The sequence below is a fragment of the Marmota marmota genome, unplaced genomic scaffold (genome assembly GCF_001458135.2).
Source record: "Marmota marmota marmota unplaced genomic scaffold, marMar, whole genome shotgun sequence".
Taxonomy (NCBI): domain Eukaryota; kingdom Metazoa; phylum Chordata; class Mammalia; order Rodentia; family Sciuridae; genus Marmota; species Marmota marmota.
This window is the reverse complement of record NW_025999913.1, coordinates 12,105,220-12,120,119: the sequence shown is the minus strand read 5'-3', so window position 1 is coordinate 12,120,119 and position 14,900 is coordinate 12,105,220. Positions and strand designations below refer to the sequence as shown.

The following is a 14,900-nucleotide window of genomic DNA, read 5'->3' as shown; positions in this document are numbered from 1 at the left end:
CAGGAAAAGTCCCCGCATTTAGACAGCAGGAAGCTGCGCTGTTGACCTTTGAAAGAGAATGTAGCTTGCTTAAAAAATAAATAAAAATTATAAATAAATAAATAAATATATAAATAAAGCGATAGGAGGGACATTGAATTTATACTGCACTTTCACCTGCTGGTGAGTGGCAGACAAGTGACAGCTCTTTGGGAACCTACCAGGGAATGGAGAAGGTCTTTCAGGGACAGCAGTGACTCAGTGTGTGTGTATGTGGGCTGAGAAGCCTCTAGTAGAAAGGAAAAAAAAAGGGGAGACAGAGAGCAGAGTTGACCCCAACAGGACCCGGAGCAGCAGGGGAAGAGTGAATAAAAAGTCCAGTTGGAAGGATCACAGGACATTTTCCAGGTTCTGTGTGTTTATTTATAGTGTGTGTGGGTGGTGGTGGTGGGGGGGTGTTTTGGCCACTTGTCACCTCTTTGGAATAAACAGATATCATTTCTATCAATAGAACCATTTTACAATCATGAAATATATACGAAAGATCCACTGGCACTGTCCGGCTGGGCAGCTGACATGGAGACCCTTAGAAGGTGTTCCCCAAAGGGTGGTCCTGGATCAGCAGCTCCAGCCCCCACCTGGGAACTTGTTAGAAGTGCAAGGTCTCTGGCCTCACCCCAGGCTCTTTGAATTAGAAATTCTAGGGATGGGTCCCAATAGTCCACGGTTTTAACAGGACTTCAGCTGTTTCTGATGCTGATTTTGAGAACATTGCCCCCGGGGCCCCCATCCCTCCTCCACGTGGGGGGTGGGGTTGCTCTAATAGCAGGCTTTGAAAAAGCCAAGAGATCCAGGCTACATATATGCCTGATGACAGGAAGCACAGGGGGCATAGAAACCTTGAAAGATGAGGGCAACTGTTCAGAAGCCACCAATGACAAAATGGAATGGGTTGGAAGTACGGAGAAGAGGTATGTGACCTTGCAATGGGGTTGTTTTCAAGTTGGCGGAGAGCTTTCATTTGGACCAGAGGTGTCATGAGGATTCCGAGTCCTCGGGAAACCAAAGAAGATGAGAAGGTCTTTGATTGTGGCAATAGAGGAGGGGATCCTTCACGGGAAGGGTTAAGTCCTGGAACAGGCTTTAGGTGTGGAGGGTATGATTTAAATTCAGGCTCTTCCACCAGACACTTAGCTTGTGAAAGAAGGGCAGGGCGAGGTTTCTCTCATCAAGGAGCTTATAAACTTTTTGAGCCTTCAAGACTTAAATAAATCCAGTGGAGTATAAAAAGACAGTAGGACAGAGCGCTGAATTGAAAGGACCTTGGGTCACAGTATGCGGTGGAGACTGTAAGTGCCCTGGGCAGTCGAGGGACGGAGAAGCTGGCTTTGTGTCATTCCTCCTCCTCACCGAGGATGAAACTGTCAGCCTGGCATCCTCTCCCAGGTCTGATGGCAAGGTATCAGACAACTTGGCTGCAAGAAGAGCTTTTCTTGCTCTCTCCTGAGTTTGCTAAGGTTTGTCGAGACTAGCTAGGTCAAAGTGAAGCTGTGAATTCTTAGACTTGGTGCGCTTGGAGGAGTATTAAGATTTTTGTTTGCATGAGAAACTTGGAGGAGAAATTACACTTTACCCTGGGCAGCTTAAACGGAAAAAGACTCAAGGTTTGGAGTATTTGTTTCGGGCTGACTCCATGCACGGGGAGGACGTGAATGAGCCTGCCTGGGGTGCCTCGGTTTTGTAGGATGAAGAATGCAAATTACTGATTTTTTTTTTTTTCGTTGGTGGAGGACTTGAGCCAGATGGGGAATGAGCAGAGACAAGAAAACCCTGCAGACGAACACAGCCTTTCCATTGCTTTTTCTCTCTTTGCATCGTGCTGCTTTCTCACTTGGGTACATAATCAGGGTACTAAATCAAGAGACACTGTTACAGATGGGTATAAATGCCATTTAAGTGCAAGGGAGAAATAATAAAAATATCCTGATAGCCAAGGAGAAGCCAGAACTTTGGAACCTAAAGCAAGGTACTAAGTTGACATGTGATGTTTTTAGTCCCTGTTTGATTGGCTTTTCTACCACAAGCTGTGGTCTGCAGGTGTCAGGAGAGCTCCCTTCCTTTCTCCGTGATGGGGTGACTTGGTGTATTAGGGGACAGGATTCTTCTTTCCCATCAGATCAAGTTCAGGCCTTGAATGGTGTTTTCCCTGAAGAGATGGCCTGTGTTTGCTGGTCTGAGGGCCCAGCAGTCAGAAGGAAGGATTGTCTCTTGCTTCAGGGTACTGAAGACGGCTCTGCTTATTGACAGAGACCCAGTTGAAATGACCCCCCACCCAAAGTGGAACAGCAAACTAATCGACATCTCTATGTTAGACCCAGTATGCACAGGCTGTTTCCTCTACCTGGAGACTCGATATCTGGCCACCTTCCACCCATCTGACTTCCCGGCTTTACTCTTACTTTTCTAAGAGGCTTCCTGGGCACCTCTTCCAAAGCGAAGCGCCCCATTAAGATTGTCAGTCATGATTATTTTTCCTTCATTGTTTGTTTTTTATGCTACAGGTGATTGAACCCAGGGACACTCTACCCCTGAGCTATATCCCCAGCCCTTTTTATTTTGGAATAGGGCCTAAGTTGCCAGCTGGTCTCACACTTTCAATCTGCTGCCTCAGCCTCCCGAGTTGCTGGGGTCACAGGTGTGCACCACCGCACTCCACCCTGTTCTCCGTATTTCATGCATACTGTAAAAACTATATGCTTTAACTCTTTAAGGTCTGTATCTCTTGTCAAAAGGAGACCCAAAGGGCAGGGTCCTTATCTATTTTGTTCATTATTATTGCCCCCCAGACAAACATAGAACTGGTAGACATCATAGCACTATTAGTAAGAGTTTGCCCAGCCAATGAGTTAATTCATAAGCAAGAACATGGTATTTGGATTCACTAGAAAAGTGATGATTAATTATACAAACAGCTGACCCCTGCTTCATCCCTTCTGTCCCAAATTTTGTCTTTTTTTTTTTTTTTTGAGATATACTTGACAATGTTTTACTAATTCCAAATTTAAGATTGGATATTATTCACTTTTGTGTATATGATCTGTTTTTTTTCCCCCTCCTGGAAATATGGCTTCTTGTACCCATGATGCTAAATGGCATCTCCCACCTGTGTTCAATACACATTCATGACTTTGAAAGGAAAAACCTGACTGGTGCTTGTGGGTGATTTATACAGAAGCAGACAGATCCTAGTGTAACACTTAAATTCTGTGTTTTTCATCACTCCCTGAAGCTACTAATGTAAATTCCTGTCCCTCAACTATGCTTCTCAAGGGTACATAAGTCAAAATAGCTTGATACTGGCCTGGGAGCAGCTGTTCCTGAGTCCGCCTCAAAGAGGGGTGGCGGGGCAAGGACTCCAGGTGCAGAAAATATATTCATGATTAGCCTAGGAATAGGTCTTTTCATTAAAAGCCACAAACCTTGCACAGTTCCTTTTCCAGACGGGCCTTGGTGTACCACCTCTGTGTGTGACTGTCATCCTAGGGCAGGGGTGGGAAGGCAGACAGACGGCCAACTGGAAAATTTCAGAGCCCCGAAAACATTCAGTGTGTGAAACACTGCAAATCTCTGGTCTGTACCAAATAAGTGTGCCCCATGCCCCCTGCCCCCCCATGCTCTCATCCCCTGAGCTTCCTGTCCCATGCCTGTCCTTTCTCTTCTGCCTGGCACCCAGCACATTTGGGTGCTTCAGGGAGGGCTGACTGTTGGTGCCTGGCCAGAGCTGGCTATTACAGTCTGGCTCCAAGCTCCGTAACAGGCTTGTGACCACTAATAACACTTGGCACTCCCTTCGTGCCCGTCTCCTCAGGAACTGTGAGTGCTTTGCGAAAGTGATCTTATTGTTCGTCCCCCAAACCCAACGAGGTACGGAAATGGTAAAAGGGGATAGTCCTCGCTCCCGTTTGCAGAGAGCAAAATCAAGTGACTTATTTTGGGGTTTTGATTGTCGTTATTTTTTGCAGGGCTGGGGATGGAACCCAGGGCCTTCCCTGTGCATCTAGGCAAGCCCTCTACCACGGAGCTACACCCCAGCCCTAAGGGGTTTATTTTGATGACGTTTGCAAGTTTGCATCTCATCCAGGATTGCAGGATTGTGTGTGAAGTCTCCCAAAATTGCCTCCAATTTTATGGAACAGGGTGGGGAAGGGAAAAAAAAAAAAGATGGCTGTGCCTTCTTGTGTCTCCTGGGGCAAGCACAAAAATACTGGTTTTTTTGGTTTTGATTTTAGGAATACTGGAAAAGGGTTGTTGGTGAATGCCCATTTAGTCTAATGGATCAGTGAACCTCATTTGTTGAGATAAGGTGTGATTTGATGATGAATTTACCTGTTTCTCTTTGGTCTGTTCCATGCCAGGTGTCTCTCACCCCTCTGTGAACACAAGGAAGACCACGTGGGAGCTTGGAGACCTCCAGCTTCCCTGGGGAGGCTCCATGCTGGAGAACAGGCCAAGGCTCCCTGGGAACAGTGCGCAGTGAATGTTGTAAGTTAATAAGGACAGCAGCCTCTGCAGGGGCCTGCCTGCGGAGGATTTGTGAATCACCGCTGCAGCTGAGCCAGGGTGATGAAGGGGTATTAGCAGGAGGCTAGGTGATCATCCAATTAATTCCTTTGCTGACTTTTTTTTTTTAGGAGGTTCTGTTTGTATTTGTCGTGAACTTGCCTTTCTCTCGGTTTCTGTGTAGCTCTGCTCATTATCTCCTTCTAGAATAAAAGTAGAATACAATGATTCTTTCATTGTGGGAACGCCCTGCCTACTGGTACAGCCAGATAGGATCAAAGTCGCCTCCTTAGACGGAGCTATGGCAGTTCTTTTAGGTTGATGAATAGGCCGCGGCTTAGCAGCAACCAGGATTTCCAACCAACCATAATTCTAGGTTTCATATGAAGTTTTGGCCTGAAGAGGTGGTTTTTTTTTTTTTCTTCTGGCTTTGAACATCTTGAGGTGTGCAAAGATGAGCAGTTCTGTTGGGTGCTTCTCTTATTCATAATTAGTTGATTTCCTGGATTTCATCAAGTTACTGGGTTTCAGATTTTGAGATTAGTAAATAAGTACTGTGTGTCAGCTGATGGCTCATGACAAGTTTTAATATCAAGTAATGCCGAGATGACCCAGGAGGAACTTCAAGGGGCTCACTTGCTACTTTGTTGCTACTTTTTGGAGATTTCAACTCATTGTGAGACTGTGTTGTTAAAAAAAAAAAAAAATGTTTAGCAGAGTGTTGAGCAGGAAAGAATACCACTGCAGGAAACCCAGGATGGTCAGTGAACACCCTGACAGAGAGGAAATTATATTACCTTAAAATTTTAGAAGATGAAGGGCCAATTTCAACTTGGTTTTGGTGTGTTTGTATGCATACTTTTGTAATCTGTGTATTTTTAATATGTGCATATGTTTTTAATTTCTTAATGTAACCAGAATATCTTTTCAGTTCATCACCTATTGTTCAGTTGCCTAAAAGAGCTGGATTCAGCACGTATCGGGAAGTAAAAGTATGGTCATTGAGAAGTTCCCACTAGATGTTTTTATTTCATGGGTTTTTAAATATTAGTATTAAAATATGTATATGTATCCATATTTCCTCAGGGTTAAATAGCAATATGAAAATGAGGTTACTAAATTTTCCCCACGCCTCATAGTCGACATGCTGAAGTTTTAGTGTACGTCTGTTTCACGAGATGATCACCTTGGTTCCAAGGGGCAGATGGTCGTCCTGCCATCAGTGACCTTGAGCAAGAAGTCGCTAACCCCCCAGCAGTGGTGTTCTGTGAGTCTGTAGGTTGCTGTGTACTCCTGTTCATTTAGCAGCCACCATCTTGGCCTGCAGTCCCCATCAGGGGCAGAACTTCTTTACTTACCAGAAAAATCTCTCTCTGCAACGGTTTCTATCCCTATCAAAAAATAATTTGTACTCCTGTTGGATTGGGGTGTTAGGGTGTTTTACCAGAAATTCTTTGCAATCAGGTAATTGTTAGAATGGTGATTTATTTATTTATTTATTTATTTAAAAGGTGTCATTTTCCTGGAAAGCAAATATCTTGTGGAATAGTGCTCTAGGTTTCAGGTTCTGTTTTTCATATATTGATCTACCCATTTCACACATATATACTGAGGATTGAACTCAGGGATGTTCTATCACTGAGCTACATCCCCAGCTCTTAATTTTTTTATTTTGAGACAGGGTTTTGCTAAATTGCCCATTCTAGCCTCAAACTTGTGATCCTCCTGCCTCAGCCTCCCAAGTAGTGGAATTACAGGCGTGCACCACCCCAGCCTGCTCGGGCTCCATTTAAATGAGCAGTGCAGTTACTATAATCAAGATAGTTTGTTTCAAATAGTGTGTGTGTGTGTGTGCATGTGTGTTTAAACCATTACTATGAAGCATTCATGCCAGACCTCAGACACTGAGGTTTTTAAAGCCCTGAAGTGTAAACTTTAGGATGCCACATGGCCGACTTGGTCATTTTAAAATCCTTCTGCAAGTGGAGTGTGTTGAGAGAGAGGAAAAAAATTCTAAGTCCTTACACTTGACTTTCTCTTCAAAACTGCATTGCTCGTGTTGAGAGGGAGGTTCCCAGTTTTCTTAGCAAATCTTGGTCCATTTTTACAACACTGTTTCTGTTTCACACTGGTTTTGGTGTCCCAGGTCCCCTGAGGCCTGTGCCGTGGAGTGGACTTATGATAGGGAAGGCAGGTGATTTTCAAAGAACCTGTGTTTACACGTGGACCGGGCATGGGTATATGAGTGTCATTCTCACAGCAGCTGTTGCAACGAGCGGCTCCATCCTGGTGTCCCTGCGGGTCACCACGGCTCATGCATTACCCTTACTCTGCCTAATTACCCAGCTCAAGAGGCTGTGTCTTATATGAGAGTGGCCGTGAGAACTGGAGTCGGAACGCCTGGGTTTCACGCATGACGCTGTAGTTTAGCTTAGAACCTTGGTCTCACTGTGGCCCCGGGGACCCATTCTATGCTGGGCAACATGAGGAAACTGAGGCCTGTCCCCATCTGCATAAAGTGACAGTCTCTGAGGCACCCTGCACCCTCATGTTGACATCTGTGACTCCTAAAAAATAACTTCATTTACAACTGCTGTTAATGTATTGACTACAGCCAGCCTTATAGAAATATATGTGTGTGTGTGTGTGTATGTATGTATGTATGTATGTATGTATNTCAGGTCACCTTCCCTGGCCTATGTAAAGTGGCCTTTACCCCAGCCCTCCCCCTTCCTCTGGCCTGGTCTTTTTTTTCCTCTTAAGCACTTTACATATCATATAGCCATGTGAGTCACCAGTCTCCCGAACTAGCAGGCTCTGTAAAAGCAAGGGTGTGTTTTGGGGTTTTGTTATTTTTTTAATTCCCTGGTAAGTCTTTGGCCCCTGAGGACCTGCTCTGCCTTCAGTAAATATTTGTTGCGTGATTGTCTAAGGATGGAGTTATTGTGTCCCTAGGCTTCTCCTGGGTAGCCCCAGCCATGAGGAAAAGGATCATAAACCCCTTTCTGAGCAGCACTAGTTGAATCTGGTAGCAGCTTAAGGATAGAGGTAGGCAGGGAGAGGCCAGTCTACTTTCTTTTCCTTTGAATTAGATGCTAAATTTCGGTCATGTGTGTAAGGAAATGTGGGGGAGGAAGCCATTTGCTTAAAAAAGAAAAAAAAGTTTTATGGAACTATCAATAGAGTTTGGGGATTTTCTGGTACCTTTTTAAAAGCTCTGCACTGGGTGTATTTCCTGCCCGTTTCCACCTGAGTGGTTCGTGGTCTCTTGTTTGCGTGCGGCCTGCCCTGGTGTTCTGTGGACAGTGGCACGTCTGTCCCTTAGGATGGTAGCAGTGCATCACTGTTTATAGTCCCGTTTATTCCTAAAGTGGGGCTGAGCCCCAAGTGCTGCATGGACCCAGGAACTGAGACCCTAGAGAAAGTGTCAGGATGACATGCCAGTCCACTCCAGGGCACAACTCGGGATGAGCAAATAGCACTCAAGTGCAAATGACGCCTGAGTCTGGTGGTGTGTGAGGGGACATTGACAAATTCTTCTCGGTGAGGCAGAATCCCACGTTACTTTTGAGGACAGTGAGCATAAAGGTGTCTGGAATTTTGTGTGTTTGGGGATCCCCCACCCACACTTCAGAATGATTGACCCTGTGTGCAGGAGGCAGATGGTCCTGGGGAGACGGGCAGAGACGTCCTGGAGAATAGCCCAGGCCACCCTTCCCCTCCGTCTCCCCTTCCCCAGCCTCCCAGCCTCCCAGGAGTAGAAGGAAAATGCTCAGAATGGCCAAAAGTTGTGGAAGGGAAAGTTCGTGGCACTCCTGACCCATTTGTGTTCTGTGGGCACAAAAATGAGCTGCACCCTGGGGCAGCTGAGTAGCTCTCAGCACACGGTCCCTGTGTCCCCCTGAAGTTTAGAGTTCACCTTGTAAGTAAGTAACGTTTATTAAAGACCCTGTGCCTGGCATGCTCCATGCCACTGGGGATACAGTGGTGGGTCATCTGCATGTCTTGTCCCGGGGTTGAACCCTAGGAGCGCTGCAGGGGGTTGTGCCCTGCGGTGGGGTCTGGAGTACTGCAGGGGTGACGGGTGAGATTCCTCAGAGGCAGGTTTTCAGGGATGATTTCAAAGCCTGCTGAGCTCAGAAATCGGGCCTCCTGCAGAGATGGGATTTCAACCCACTCCGCAGGCGGAAAACTGTCTTTGATTTGACTGCTGCTGTGTCTGGGTACATGAGACCTCGAACCGGAAATTTCTTTCCTTCAGAAGTTCTGTGGTTTTACCACTGACAGACACACATGGGGATTTGTAGGACAGGGCCTCTGTTTTCTTTAGGATTACTTTCTATCCTCTTGCACTTGTGTGTGTGGTACTGGGGATTGAACCTAGTGATTCTCTACCATTGAATGATATCCTCAGCTTTTTAGTTTCCATTTTCTTTTTTTTTTTAATTTTATTTTTGTGACACTGAGAATTAAACCAGATTTTTTTTTTCCAGTACTGGGAAACGAACTAAGAGGGGTCCTCTACCAGTGAGCTACACCAGCCTTTTTAATTTTTTATTTTGACACAGGGTCTCGTGAAGTTGCCCAGCTGGCCTGGACCTTGTGACCCTCCTGCCTCAGCCTCCTGAGTAGCTGGGATGACAGGCATGTGCCCCTGGACCTAATTTATGATTGTTTTATTTCTTCATGTGTAAAAGTTGAAGCCCAAACTGGGACCCTTTAATGAAAAGGCTGCACTTCTCAAGTGGAGCATCAGGAACTGGACCCTCCCAAGAAGGAAGGGCAGGAATGGCGGCGGGTGGTGGGTGGTGGGTGGCGGGTGGTGGTTCTTCCTGGAATGGAAGTGTGAAGCCCTCAAGGGAGAGGGCCGCTAATTCCTGTGCTGGGGTCAGCTCACGGGTGCCTCTGTTCTGTGTCATAGGGTCACGAGGGCAGACATTTGCATCTAGTGCACCAGAGCACATCAGGAAGGTTCATCATCCCTCTAAAAGTTGTTTGTTCCTCCTCTGCTGACTTCGCAGGAAAGATCAGGCACAAATAGGAACTAAACATTGTTTAGCCATAGAGACGGAACCCGTTGGTTCTCACAGGAAATAAATTCTCAGGACTAGTGCAAAGAGACAAATAGAAAATTTCGTGTTTTTAAAAACTATCCAGACTTTTTTGCCAGGCACAGTGGTGCACACCTGTAATCCCAGCGGCTCAGGAGGCTGAGACAGGAGGATCATGAGCTCAAAGCCAACCTCGGCAACAGTGAGGCACTAAGCAACTCAGTGAGACTCTGTCTCTAAATAAAATACAAAAAAAATAGGGCTGGGGATGTGGCTCAGTGGTTGAGTGTCCCTGGTTCAACCCCCAGTATGCTCCCTGCCAAACTATCCAGATTTTTAATTTTTTTAAATGATCAATTTTTATACCAAATATCACTCAGTCACTCCCTCAACCTATATTTATTTTAAATTTCCAGTGGTACCATGTGACAGATTGCTACACAGTGGAGTCTCTGCTTAAAAGAATTAATGCATCTTCCCTCAGTCCTGAGGATTACATTGACCTTTTGCAGACACCTGAATGAGTATATTACATAATTTAGCAAAAGTAATTTCTAACAAATACAAAACACTTTATAGGTGAGGTAGCAAAATCAGCTGTTTGAAAACTATTTTGGCAAAAGCTAATTTTTCTAAACCATTCTTTTTCCCTACCTGAAACAATTCACTTCAGTAGCATTGCCCAGAACAGAAATGTAAATGAGACATAAATGGCAGTCTGTTTCCAGAATCTTTCATTTTGGAAACTCGGGCAAATTCTTGTGCTCATGCTGTTTGGACTCTTAACTCATTTCTACTTAAATTCCACTTCTTTCCCAGTACGTTTATACACACGCTCTCAAGAAATGTCTTCCTTCTAGTCTGGAGTGGCTGGCACTGGGATGGGATTTGCTGGCAGTGCTGACAGGATCTGCTCCTGGACCCCCAACACTGGTACTAGGCTGTGGGTATTACCTACTTCCATCCAAACCTCAGCCAGTTTCCAACACCGGCACCCCTTACCTTGCACATCTAGAAATAAAAATGCCCTTGCTGAAAGAACTTCTAAAACGCTCGCAAGGTTGGCTTCCCATTTCATCTTGCTGCTTTTCTTCTTAAGCCTTTGTAACTTGCATAGAATTAAAAAAAAAAAAAAAAAAAAATTTCTCCAGGGCTCAAATCCAGCACTGGGTTAGGTTGTCTTAATGCCTGGGGCTCCTGTGAGTTGCTGCCTGTTGTAAGTGTTGTGAACTTACCCTGCAGCACAGAGAGAACCGGGTGCCAAGATTATTATTGTTCTACCACGGCAGGCCCTAGTTTTCCGGACTCTTTCACCTTTTCTTTGTTCCCCAAGAAATGGGGATATAGGAGCAGGATGCCATTGTTGGAAAGGGGGCAGCTATTGCTTGTACAAAGGGATGTTTTGTCCTTTAGCAATCTCAGGTGCTGCTCTACCCGTTTCTGGCTGTCACAGTTCTGCTTATGGAAAAGCTCCCCCTCCCCCTCACCTGCTCCCTCCCCCTCCTAGACTAATAAACTGTGTGTCCATTGGCTGCTGCTTATCTGTGGGCTCACGTGATTTCGTAGAGTCACTCAGCCTCTGTCTTAAGCTAGTTTGTGGCCCCTTCTCTGTCACCAACACCACATCTAGCCCAGGATACTATATCAGAGCCACCCCCTGGGTAACGTTACTCTGTCACTCCCTTTCAGGGACAGATTCACTGCCAACTGGTGTCTCATTGCTGTCACTAGAGTTTGCAATTCAGGTTCCCAGCTCTGCTGACGATCTATTTCTGGGCCTCAGCCGTGATGCCAGTTGTCCTAGCAACCCGACGGCTGGCACTTCCCAAAAGGCGAATGAGGGAGTGGCAGTGGGTGGCCTTGAGAGGGTCACGGGGAGAGGGCAGTCTCCTTGCTCAAAGAGGATTTTCCATCTCCCTCATCTGGGCAGGCTCCAGGGAGAGGCTGTCCCTGAGGATCACGGGCCACCTGGTCTGGCCCAGAGAGCATCCCACAGAGAATGACAGATTCCCCAGGGGATGGTCACCGCGGGATGTGGGGACGCCTGGCCAGGCTGCTGGGTGCTCTCAGAACATTCGATGCTGTCGTGTTTTTCTTGTGAATCGGGTTGACGTTCTGGCTTATCACCACTGGCATTCAGAGCTGGGGGTGCGAGTCGACGTTGGGGAGGTCTCGGAGGTCAGGAGAAGGCAGGTGAAGGGGAGCGCCCTGGCAGCTGGTCTTGGCTCCTCTTCCTGGCTCCAGGTCTGACCTGAAAGCAGCCAGTGTATCCAGAGCGCTCTTGCTGGGCTCTGTCATCGATCCCTGTGCCCAGCATGGGAGCGAACACTGCTCACCTTGTGCTGCTTTTTAAAAGCTCTCCTTCTGCCCAGATGCCACCCTGAATTGGCACTGAATGACTAATTCCACCACTTTTTTGGTTTAGATCCAAAAGAGCATAGAAGTATTGAGGAATGCATCTTAATGTCCCCAGCCTAGGTGGCCCTGTCTAGGTCTAGTCTAAAATGGGGCAGTCCAGTCAGGTGACATGGAATGTCTCTGGGGGTTTATCCCATAACCACTTCCTTGTGGAAGTCCCCAGGCAATGGAGCTGGCTGACATTCCCCCACGGGGATGCGTCTGTGTTGGCGGGGAGATGTCAAGGCATTTTTCACAAAGAGACCCAAAGTGGATCTTTGCAAGAGATGAGGAACAAGGAACCTTTGGCAGGGAAGTCCCCAGAGCATTGGAGACCCACAGATGATGTGGAATACATATCGCCTTTCCCTTCATTAATAAGTTTTGTGGTCTCAGTATTTGTTATTTTCCCCACTGAATGACCGGACTTGGCCACGTGCAAGTGAAAGTGTGGTTGGGGGTATGGAGCGGAGGGGCACGGTGGGGGGGGGGGCGCGCAGCGGGATGTTCTGAGCATCTGCAGCACCTATATGTACTTGATCAATTCTCGCCACCACCACCCCCAATAGCAGAAATGGGGCCAGTTCATGAGACCTCAGCCTCCTGAACTGCTGGCAGTTCAGCACCACTGTGCCTAGCTTTATGGTTCCTCCTTAAGGAAATTGGGTAGAGTGGGTGGTCACCCAGTTAGGTCTCATGAACTTCAGGCTTTTCACAATCTGGGTTTATCAATATCCAATAGTTGGGAGCACACCTGCAGCAGAGGGAACATGTTCCCTCTCCTCCCTGAGTTAGTTATTGTAGATGTCTGGGGAAGAGATGAATCAAAATATTAATAACCAAGCAGGCTGGGCGTGGTGGCACACACCTGAAATCCCAGTGGCTCTGGAGGCTGAGGCAGGAGGATCACAAGTTCAAAGCCAACCTCGACAAAAATGAGGTGCTGAGCAACTCAGTGAGACCCTGTCTCTAAATAAAATACAAAATAGAGCTGGGATGTGACTCAGTGGTCATGTGCCCCCAAGTTCAATCCCTGGTACCCATAAAAGAAAACTAAGCGGAAGATGGGGACACCTTGGGCTTTGTCCACAGCACAGACACCGGGCTAAGAATGGAAACCAAGGCTCTCTTCCCAACCCTACCCTATGAGACCAAGAGAAAGCTACTTTCTTCCTCGCTGGCTCTATTTCCTTGTCTTCCAAAGGAAGATAATTTTCCCACCACTTTACAGCCTCAGATGTAAAGATATTAATCCAAATAAGCAGCTTTTGGAATAACATCTAGATTAAAATTCTAGACCTGCTGCTCATTAGCTGTGTGCTGTTGGAAAAATTGTCCAACTTCTCTGAGCCTTATTTACCTTATCTGTAAAATAGTGGTGAACAATCTGCCCTGAAAGATTGTTGAGAGAATGAAGTGAGATGTGGGTACTTATCCCAGAGATTGCTCCCTGGTAGCTGTGGCAGCTAGGATGCTGTTATGATGCTAAATTCCTCAAAAACAAAATGCACCGTGATGTGTTGCTGCAGCGAACTGTTGAAGCTGGCTGGTGTCGGCCGTGGAGACGTTTCCTGTGTAATAGGCTTCCAGGAACTGTCATTGACATTACGCTGTCAGTGAATGTGGTTCTGCGTTGAGGCCTTCTGCTTCTTCAACATACGCAACCATCCTGATAGCGAAGGTGATGATGCGTTTCAGTATATCCACACGTGCACGATGAGGACCTTGGAATTTTAGGTGAATTTTTAAATATTAGTCAAACTGAAAGGCACAGTGAATTTGGAAGATATGGTCTCATCTATAAAAAGCATAGGGAGATTCCCACTGGCTATTACTATGAGTTGCACTCTCCAAAAAAAAAAAAAAAAAGCATTACAGTCTATGTTGGGTAGTTACTCTGTCTAGGTGGAGACAGGTAAAAAGTATCTGGTCTGATTCTTTGAAGTTGAATAAAGAAAAGCCCAAAGATGGATATCTGCATCCTTCTGTCTTCTTTGAGCAGATATTTACAGAGCGTGGATGGCAGGCCAGGCGTCCACAACAGCTGAAGGAACTTCCCAGCCCTGGGCAGAGAGATGGGAAGACAGACAACTCCTTTACTCATGGCCACTCTTCTGCCAGTGGTACCCACAGGATGCCATGGATACAAACCAGTGTGTGGCATCTTCTGGAATCAGGGCGGCCTTTGTCCTCAGACCTGAAGAATGAGTCGGTGCTAAGTAGAAAACCGGAAGTTTGTATCGGTTAGCATATACTGTGTAACAAGCCAATCCAATGTTTAGCAGTTTAAAACAATGAGCAGATTTCCTAGGATTCCTTGGGTCACCTGGGCTGTTGTGGTCTGGGCCAGCTTGCCTGGGCCTGGCTAATCTAGGATGGCCTCACTCACAGCTGTTGGAAGGATGGTTGGCCCAAGAGATGGGGAAGCTTCTGTTGGGATGATTATGTAACTGTCTGCTGACCGTCTCCTGCCCTCTGGTCAGCCAGTGTGAGCTCCATCACCCTGTTGTCTCGGGGCCCCCGAGAGCACGAAGAGGGCAGACCCCTGGGCACAGTGATTTTTCAGCTCTCTGCTTGCAAGACAGTTGCTGATTTCTCTTTGGCCACAGCCAATTGCCTAATGGACCTAATTCGAGGGGGTAGGGAATCTCCAGGTCCCGTCACGTGAAGGACAACCTGTGCAGAGCTCAGAGGGGAGAGGACGTGGCTCGTTGAAAAACTAGAAGTAGTTCAGGATGGCTGGAATAGAGCTTGGGATGAATGTCAAGAGAAGGGGCGGGTCACCAAGTGTCCTTTCAGTCAGCTCTCCCGAGGAGTTTGGAGTCCATCTGCAAGACAGGAGAGAAGTTGCTGAAAGATTTTAAGCAGGGTGTTGTCATGACCAATAAGACACAGAAATGCGGTGACACAGAA

At 46.6% G+C, this 14,900-nt stretch overlaps 1 protein-coding gene across 4 annotated transcripts in view; it reads left to right on the top strand.

Moving 5' to 3' along the window:
• Atxn1 (ataxin 1) overlaps positions 1-14,900 on the top strand; it is a 389,216-nt gene that overhangs the window by 237,103 nt on the left and 137,213 nt on the right. For all 4 annotated transcript variants that reach the window (XM_048799826.1, XM_048799823.1, XM_048799824.1 and 1 more), the window contains one exon: positions 4,395-4,521. The gene's annotated coding sequence lies outside the window, so the exon portion shown is untranslated. The remainder of the gene's footprint in view (positions 1-4,394; positions 4,522-14,900) is intronic.